Source organism: Passer domesticus, chromosome 10, assembly GCF_036417665.1.
Source record: "Passer domesticus isolate bPasDom1 chromosome 10, bPasDom1.hap1, whole genome shotgun sequence".
Lineage (NCBI taxonomy): Eukaryota > Metazoa > Chordata > Aves > Passeriformes > Passeridae > Passer > Passer domesticus.
Window position 1 is genome coordinate 6,885,896 of NC_087483.1, and position 9,184 is coordinate 6,895,079.

Sequence of the window (9,184 nt, forward strand, 5' to 3'; positions counted from 1 at the left end):
GCATCAGCACGTCTCCTTTGAGTGGCAGCTATCAGTTCAGATACCATCTCCACCTGTCAGCATGTACTTGTAACCATTCGATGTTTTCAGAGGTCCCATATCATTTACCTGCCCAGCTGACCAGAGTGTTTTGTTACTTTTGATATGTAGGGCTCGTGTCAGCTCTGGATGGTTTTTTCTTAAACCCTCAGCTGGCACTGGGAACACTGTGTGAGAATACCGCTCCCCATCTTTGAGGGCAATTGCCAGCCTCAGCTTTGTGCTGCAAAAAACAATTTCCAGTATGCTCTAATTTACAATGTAACCATTTATCAAATTGTGTGTTGTGGATCAATTTTTATCATTCTGACTTTTGTCAGCTGATCCTCTTTATCATTTCAATATCTTTGTCAATCTGGTCGTCCACCTGGGTTTTAACCCATCCTATATGGATTTGTTAGGACTGAGTCTGTAAAAACAACCATTCAAATCCTCCCTTTGCCAAACCTCTTTTCCAATCACTTGCCGATGAACATTGCCACTGACAAAATCACCCTATGGCACCAGCCCAGACTGCATAGCAATTAACATACACCATCCTTGCTTTCTCTTTTAGTACCAATAAGAGCCTTCTAACTCTCTTACCCGTGTACCTCTTCATCCCTTCTACTATTTCCATTCCTGTTTTAGGAGTAACAGCTCTCTACTTTTACCATCAATGTTTTTGGCTGAGACATCTCCAGGTTCTGAGTTTGCAGTAAATGCAGGGTTATTTATTATAGGGTTAGCTTTTGTGACGTTAACATGTCTGGAGTGGGGAGAAGGATGAGCGTGTGCTCTTCCCCACCCCTCTCCAGTGTTTGTTGTTTCCCACAGCTGTTCAGTGGGGTTTCCTCCAATAGCTTGTTCAGCAGAGGGGGTGACACTGCTTTTAAAATGCTTTTCAAGAGCTGCAGTCTATGAATTAGGCATTTGAGTTGATTTAATTTCAGGGTTTTAGCAGGCTTTTGCTTTTCACCCTGGAGCAGTTCACCTTAGCAGTTTGCTCTTTTTATTGGTTTCATGCCTGAAACCTGCCAATTCTGGCTTTTCACAACAAAACACACAAAAAGCACAGCAACTGAGTCTCCTCCAAACAGCAACTTTTCAGCTCTGCACAAAACCCCACGTAGACAAAGGAATTCAATCCCTAAACCCATTTACCACAATATCCACACTTCTTTCAGAGAAAAATGCTCTCAGAGACTTCTAAGCCTACAGAATAGACTACAATTCCCACAACCCTGTGAACAATTGAAGATCTTTTTGACAATTCCCCCACCTTAGGGATAAAATTTAAGGTGAATGGAGAGGCCCCTGTGTTTACTAGGAAATATAGCTCCTCTCAATCTGAACCCACCTTAAAAGTTAACAGGGGCTCCAGTGTGGTGTCTGCCTGCTACAAAGGGAGTCCCTTGACACCTTGTTATAGTTTGACGCTGGTGCAATGGCAGTGCACTCATGAAAATATAATTTCCTCAAATGAGTGCTGTGAGATGCGACCAGAAACTGAGCAGAGCAGGCTTAAGCTTAGAAATAAAGGAAAAGAAACTTTATTAACCTACAACTATAATAAAAGGAACACACAGAATTCAAAATTAAAACATTCCCAAACATTCCTTCTCCCCTACCCAGTTTCTACCCAAGCACAGGGAGACAAATTTTACATTCTCAGTTAAGTTACCACCCCTCAGATAATCAATTCTCAGTTCATCACCACCCCTCAGACAATCAATTCTCAGTTTGTCAAGGGAGAGAGGAGTCTTTCTTGTACCATAGTCTTCTTCAGGAAACACAGTTGAAACCTCTTGTGTTTCCATGTCTCACGTGGCACCGCCTGGAGAAAATCTGCCATGGTGACATCCTCCTTCCATGATACAGTGCTCTCACCACTGTCCATGGACCAAAGCAGCTTATAGGGTTCCCTTTTAAGGATGCTTCGCTAAGTACTAAAGAATAACCATCTCTCATCTGGGAACAACAGTCTCCCAGCCATTTTCACTTCCCCTGGGGCTAAGGGTTTAGAGAACAGAGATCTTCCCTGAAGACAGAGGACACCACCACACCCTCCTCATCTTCTTCTGTTCACTTCACTCCTGCACTTGGCAGTCACTACAGCAGCTCACTCTCTTGGCTCAAGCCATTGCATCTCCTTAAATGCAGTCTCTGTGTTACAGGAAAAACTGGTTCAATCTATGGCTATGCAAGAAAAGTCCAGCCAAAGGCCACTCCATCATCTCCCCTCATCTAGGATTCTTCTACATCTTCTTCGGACAACTTTCACTTGCTCAGACTTTCACCACACTTGCCCAATTCTTTCTATTTCATGTCTGTCTCTCTTCTAGGAGGGTTCATGTTCCACCAAGTTTTCATTGTCCAAGAAAAGGGTTAAAATCTCGGGCTCTGCCTGCCCAGAACTCCCACAGTGGCCGGGCACCTTCTCGCCACACGCCCCATCCTTCTCCTTCTGGGCCGGCCCTGCTGCCAGCACATGGTATCAGATTTCAAGGTGGCAGACTCTCTCTCTGGGGGCTGCCCAGGACATCTCAGTGGTTCTCCACCCCTCCATCCTGCAAGGGCCTTCACTCCCCTTCTCTGTCCAAGGCTCTGGCCTACCTCAGCCGAGGCCGCATGGCTTCCCCTCCCTCACCCAGCCTGTGGCTGGGCAGGGGAGATCCAACCTCTTCAGCCCAGCAGAAACAAAGAGAGAGTTCTCCTGGGAGTTCTCTGCTTTTTAACCACGTGTGCTCAGAGGAGTGTCCCTGTCTCCCATGGCCACACCAGATGCCCATATTCAAATCTGACCACTGATTGGTTTGAACACAACTTCCCAAAAAACTCACTTCCTTGTCAACCCAGGACACACCTCTAACAATCCATCTCCATTATCCTCTGGACTTCTTCCTTGTGAGGGTCCAGCTGTTTATGTGAACATTCCCCCTTTCCAGTGTCCCTCTGCCCAGCACATAGCACACTGATTCTTTCCCAGCTGCTGTTTGGGTTGGCTCTCCCCTGCTGAGGAGGGAAATGCTTCTGCCACTTCCTTGTAGCCACCCAGTCCCTTCTATTATGGGGGACCACTTGAGTCCTGGGGCCCTCTGGGGCTGTAAAAATTCTGCCATCACCTCTCTGTCTTTGCTTTCTCCTTTTCAGCATCCCTTTTTACATACACTTGCTATGTCTTTCTAACCAGTTCATCCAGGGACATATTCTGCCCTTCCTCTAGTCCTCCCTGATACTGCCTGTGGGTACTCATTTTCTGCAGCTCAAAGCCATTTGTCTTTCCAGTGAGCCAAACCAAATCTGTAAAAGAAAATCCTAATCTCTCCACCAACAATCTGCATTTCCTGATCTTCTTTCCTCCTTGTTCTCGCTCTCTTTATTACATACCTTACACCAGAGCCGGTCCCCGTCCTGCCAGAGTGTCCAAATGTGGCCCCCAGGTCCTGATTCTCCTGCAGGGAACAAGAGGGGAGAGCTGTACGTTATTGGCCGCTTAGATATCTCTGCCAGGGAGAGGACTGGCCTTTTTGCAATCTACTCATTTGTTCAGGTTCCTTTTGTAACACTGATTGGACATTCATTCCATGAGGGCTTTTATTCCTTTAGAATGATGATATTATCATTCCTTCACAGAAAAACATTTGCAAACCAATGGATGGCCACTTTTTTGCCTCTGTGTTACGTTTTCTAAAGTGATTCTCAGTGGTTGACATTAAGGCAAATGAGTTGCTGCTTTGAGTTGGAAGCAAACTTGAAAATCTTTGAAGTTCTTATAAATGAGTAATGCGATAGGTGGCTCTCAAAATTAAGAGATGAATATTGTGAGTATGTTAAGAGAAGTTTTATAGATGTATAGTTATGTTATTTTTGCATGCTCTCTCCATAGTACTCTTTCCCTCCCCCCTGTATTGCTGTCTCTAGTGGGGCATTAAGGGGAGGGAGAGCTTGTTACCAGGAGGCAGAGCATGGCAACACCCGACCTCCAATCAAGATGTAAGAAAGTGATCTCCACCATCGGATGGCAGAGAAACAGTTGATTAACAAAACTTTGGGAAGGGTTAAGGGTATAAAAGGCAGAGCACCCATTTTATAGAACAGCACGTGGCTTTTGGTCACAGAGACTCTCAGCCCTGGAATATTTCCTTATTCAGTCTTTGTTGCATTTTTGTTAAGGTTTAATCAACTGTTGAAATTTTAAAAGTGAGCCTTGTTTCTCAAACAATTCTTAGGGCATCTCAATTTATTTGGGAAGTTTGCAGCTTTTATGAACTACTTGAGTTGATCAATGGGAAGCAAAGCTTTCCTGAAGTGAGGATTCTTTAATGCCTGGTTCTTCTGTGTCTTCAGTGTAAAGATGTTTTTATGCTGCAGGAAATGACTTCAATGAGAAAATAATTCCAGCATGGAGTATGAGCTTCTGACAGATGCCAGGTGTTGCCGGCAGTTGCTCCAGGTGCTCCTGCCAACAGCCCCTGCAGGGAGGAGCACAGCCCCCAGTGCACGTGGGCTTTGGCTCCCTGTGGCACGGAAGCCCCCCGGGGCACAGGTCTCTGGGGCAGGAGAGGGGCAGCAGCGCTGCCAGGGCTCGGGGGCTGGCAGCTCTGCTTGGGCGGGGACTCTGCCACACCTGCTGATGGCAGCGCTGCCCGAGCCCCAGGGCTCAGAGCAGCATTGGTGCCCTGGCCCACACGTTCCCTGTGCCTGTCACAGCCGCGGCTTTAGGATGGCCAGCAGCCGGGACGTGTCCCAAGGAGGCCGTGCCAGCTTCCATGGAAGGCCCCGTGCCCTTGCCAGCGGGGCTGCCTCGGCAGCCCTGGGGGCTCCTTCTGCTGCCCTGAGCCCGCAGAGCAGGACAGCGTTTGCTGATGGGCTGAGCCCTTCCTAAAGATCCTCTCGGGCTGCCTTGGACACTTGGGGCCAGGGATTCCTTCCAACCGGGGCCACTTTGGGTGGGCTGGGCATGGCCCCAGGGCAGGTGTCAGTGTGTGCAAAGGCCCTTTGTGACACGCTGCAGCACGGTCACCCTGGCATGGAATGGAAGAGTGTGTCCTTTGTGACACGTGGTGACATAGGAGCTGGCAGTGACAGGAGCACGGCACAGCGCTCGGAGCAGGCGCCGGGACAGGACAGGACAGAGCGGTGCTGTGAGGAGCCCCCGCACAGCGCACTCGTTCGTGTCCGACCCGGAGCTTTTCTGAGGAATTACTTGTAGACGTGACCTCAGGGCCAGACTGCAGGACTTGGCATTTGTCTTGCAATTTTCCATTATTTCAATCTTTGACATGGAGCAGAGATCCCCAAGACTGCCCAAGCTGCCCTGGGTGGAGAAAGAGGAAAGATACCCTGAACCTGACCCAGAGGTGGAGACCGAGGACATTGAGCCAATCCTGCTGCAGGAGGCTGAGTGCTAGAGCTGGGCCACAAGGCTGGTGCCTGCCGCCAGATTGGCCCCATCCTGCCCCATCCCATCCCATCCCATCCCATCCCATCCCATCCCATCCCATCCCATCCCATCCCATCCCATCCCATCCCATCCATCTCCTAGGGACATTCCCATGGACAGAACCGAAGGGGGATGGCAAGTTCATTGAGCAGAGACCCCCAAGAGTTCCCAAGCTGGCCTGGGTGGAGAAGGAGGAAGAAGAGCCTGAGCCTGAACCTGACCCAGAAGTGGAGACTGAGGAGGTTGTGCCGATCCAGCTGCTGCAGGATGGTGAGTGTCAGAGCTGGGCCACAGGGCTGGTGCCTGAGCCGGCTTGGCCCCATCCCATCCCATCCCATCCCATCCCATCCCATCCCATCCCATCCCATCCCATCCCATCCCATCCCAAGGTTGAATTTGATAGTCAGAATTGGACTTGAAGGTCCAAGGTTGAATTTAGTGGTGAACCGTTGGATTTATTGGTCACAAGTTAGATTTGATGGTCCAGGGCTGCATTTGGTGGGCAACACTGGGATACCATGGAATAACGGCATTCTAGGGGTTGGGAGTTTAGAATCATCTGATTCCCCTCACAACTTCCCATCAACACTGGCAATCCATGGAATAACAGCATTCCGGGCATCGGGAATTTCAAATCCTCCAGTTCCCCTCAGAAATTCCCATGGAATCCTGTCATTCTGGGCATCGGGAATTTGTAACAATGGCACATTTGGTGCTCCAAAATAGACACGTGTGTGACGGCATCGGATACTACTGGTGGGAAGGAAAACTGGGAATGGCTCCGGCGGCTCCGCAATCTCCACCAAGCTCAGCATCCTGTCTGGAGAGCTCTACAACTCAGGACTACACAAAAACATGTGGAAAAATCAAGGAACTCAGGCGCACAATGGAAACAAAGTGTAACTGTTCTTTTTTTGGTTGCTTTTTATATTTTTAAGAGATTTTCCCCTTGTTTTTTTTTTTTGTTTTCCAACTTTTCCACCCTTTTATTCTTTCTCCCTACCTTTTTTTTTTTTTTTCCAATCATTAGCCCCTTTTATTTTTCAACTGGAAAAATTCCCAGCAACTCTGGGGAAAAAACCCAAACAACCCAAGACACCAAAGCAGGTTTAATCTCCAGGATAACACATGGCAAGATAACATCTTTTAAATAGTAAAATAAAACACTAAACTTTTACTCCCCAAAAAATCTACAAAGAAGAAATATTCAGGATCTTGACACCTTATTCATTACAATTATTATTACTAGTTTTGTTAATATTAACATTATTAATATTGTTATTCATATTATTAATATTCCTCCTTTTTAACAACCCCTTTTCTGTTTTTTATTTTGTCATTTTTAATTCAGGAATAAAGATGGGCAAAACCAGCAAAGCATGAACAGGAGGAGACTTCCAGCCCATTCAGAAAGGAAAAGTAGGATTCTCTTTGAAAAAAATTCCAGTAGCATTTTAAAAAAAACCTAAAATCTTCCTAAATAAAACCAAAATTTTGGGCCCTCCCAGGCCCTGGTAGCCTGTTGTGTTGGAATTTCTCCTATTGCGCCTCCAGGTTATCCTTTACCAGTGGATTCATTTGGAATTTTATCCTTATTTTCCCCTGTTATCCCTTCTTAAAAATTCTTTTTTCCCCAGTTCCTTTGTGCTTGTTTTCACTGAGCTCCGCTCATTTCCAGTGCTATATGGGATTTTTCTGGATCTGGATTGTGTCCTGCTCTCTCCCCTGGTCCCAGGCCCCAAAATCCCAAAAGAATGTCCCAAAAAACCTCAGAAGACTGAATCACCACATCAGCATTGTCATTAGAGTTTTCCTAGACACATAGGCAGAAAATTTGGGATGAACATTCCCTACCCAGCAGACCCATGAATTCCTGCAGCGTGGAGGTGGAAAAGCTGCTAGAATTTGGATCTTGCCTTGCCAGGAGCATTTTTGGACCTGATTTCATTCATTATCTTGTTGATGTGCACAACAGCAGATCAAATGTGGCAGGGCCTCAGACACGACTTCGCTCCTGACACCCAGGCTCCTTGTGCCACTGCTGGCCTTCCGTGTGCTCAGCAGGATCTGTAACTGCACAGGGTTGTGGAACTGCACCTTCAGCACAGGGACCGTGCCAGCCTGACCTGCCCTCGTTCCTGTGCACAAAGCAGGGCGTGGAAGAGAACGGCAGCAGGGACCTGTGTGTCCCAGGGCCCCAGATTTGCGGCGCTTCAGCTCCACAGGGATGCAGGCAAAGTGAAGAAGCCAAACCGTTTATTAATGGCAGGTGAAGCAAAGGCGTGAGGTGGGAGGGAGAAAGTGGGGATGGGCAGTGTCTGAGGGCAGGAGGGTTGGAGCCGTCAACAGGGAGGGAGAAGGCAGAAGCTATGGGAGCTTCCCACAGGCTCAGCTGTGCCAATCATCGGCTGTGCCTGGAGCTCCAGCTGGTCTCCTCTGGTCTCTCCAGGTGGTCTCCTCTTCTATGGTGTTTTTAGGACTTTTAGGAACAATGGTTCTTCTGAGCCACCAGACAAACGTAGTTCTGCAGATCGCTCAGTGATTCTCTGCTGAACTACTATGTTAATTTGGGAAGGGGTGTCATCTCTTCTCAGGCCTTGCAGGGCTGGGGAGGGTGGGACAGGGTGGGGCTGGGTGTGGTAGGGTGGGGCAGGATGTGGCAGGGTGGAGTGGGGTGGGCCAAAGGTGGGTGGAGCTGGGCAGGGAGGAGCATGATGGGGTTGGACATGGCAGGAGGGGGCCAAGTCAATTGGGGTGGGGTGGGGTAAAGGGGGCCTGACATAGTGGGGAAGGGTGTGGTGAGACAGCGCTGGGTTGGGCGAAGCAGGAGAGGGTACAGCATGATGGGGTTGGGCAGGGTAGGGCAGGGCAAATATGGGCGGGGCAGGGTGGGGTGGGGTAGGGCAGGGAGGGGTGGAGCAGGGTCGGGCAGGGTGTGGTTGGGCGGGGCCAGGTTGGGTGAAGCAGTACATGGCAGAGCACATATATGTTGGGCAGGGCAGAGAAAGTAATGGCCGAGTGGGGCAGGGTGGGGCTGGGCTCGGCAAAGAAGGACAGGGCAGAGCATAAAAGGGATGCCTATTGAAACAATGGAAGAAGATAAGAGAGGCCCCAGGGGCCACAGAGACTAAGAAAACCCTCAATAAATATTGTGATCAATAGTGGCACCTTTATATATTTGAAGACAGGGAGAAGAAGCCAGTACATGGAACCCTGAGTTATTCTACCTTGTTCTGGTTACTATTATTCTTGTGAAGAGAAAGAAAATGAAATGAGGCTGTGTAGCTGAATATGTTTTGTTTATCTGAAGGATCACCCTCAATTGCAGCACAATATGGGTTTAAATTTGGCCCCAAGGGATCCCTCTGTGTTGGTAATAGTAAAAGATTGCAAAATGAAGGGAAAAGGAGGACTAAGAAGGTGTTGTTCTGCATATTCCATAGAATAAAGGTGTTTAAAATAGAAAGTGAATGAGGAAAGGATGGAGGGTGTGGTTGCTCCTTTTGAGTCATGAGAAGTGGGAGGACAGGGAATGCAGTTGAAATCCCTGGTAAATACTGCTGAGAAAACTTTGCCTTTGAGCCTCCCTTCCTCTCTAGAGCTTGAAAAAGGAAAAACTCACAGTACAGAACCAAAGGCAGAAAGGAAGCTGTGGCATTGTCACCATTCAGCGTCCTCCGACACGGTGCTGGAATTCCGCTAGCTGCCCCCGGCACCACG

The 9,184-nt window shown here is 48.3% G+C and overlaps 1 long non-coding RNA gene across 1 annotated transcript; it reads left to right on the plus strand.

Annotated features, from left to right (window-relative positions):
* Positions 1-5,541: 5,541 nt before the first annotated feature.
* LOC135309393 (uncharacterized) lies at positions 5,542-6,981 on the plus strand. Its single transcript, XR_010369666.1, has 3 exons — positions 5,542-5,734; positions 6,191-6,363; positions 6,816-6,981. It is a non-coding gene; the product is annotated as an uncharacterized LOC135309393 (long non-coding RNA).
* Positions 6,982-9,184: the final 2,203 nt, after the last annotated feature.